The sequence below is a fragment of the Solanum tuberosum genome, unplaced genomic scaffold, assembly GCF_000226075.1.
Source record: "Solanum tuberosum cultivar DM 1-3 516 R44 unplaced genomic scaffold, SolTub_3.0 scf00108, whole genome shotgun sequence".
Lineage (NCBI taxonomy): Eukaryota > Viridiplantae > Streptophyta > Magnoliopsida > Solanales > Solanaceae > Solanum > Solanum tuberosum.
In genome coordinates this window covers 669,284-669,811 of record NW_006239033.1, presented here as the reverse complement: position 1 = coordinate 669,811, position 528 = coordinate 669,284, and positions in this window count along the sequence as shown.

The window sequence follows — 528 nt, the reverse complement described above, 5'->3', positions numbered from 1 at the left end:
GTTATCAAGATGAGAAAATTAACTAGGGTATACGTGTTCACCACAAACTCATAGCGCAGTAATTCTAGTAACCGCAATCCTTTCCTAGTGTATTACATGCAAAGTGATAAGTTATGTATCTCTAAATCCTTGATCCGGCATCTAGAGAATTTCACCCCGTACCTTGATCCGGCTACGTGTGTATAATTTACTAACCCTTACCTTTACCTCATATTAGAGATCATAATCGATATTTGACTTAGTTTTTACTTCGCACCAATCGACACTAGCCTATTAGATAGTATCACACTAAATCTATGTTGATAATTCTTTTCTTGTTGATTACCTCCTTGATCCGGCAAGTAGCAACAAGGCGAGTTCTAACGCGTGCACTCGTTAAAAAGACTTTTAAACGAAAGAATTATCAATGCATGCAAAACACTATTCAAGAATTACTTATGTACTATTCATACTTTGTTAATCGCTCACGGATCCCACAACCCTAGTTGTGAAGTTTAGTTACCCATAATAGCAAGAACACAATTAATA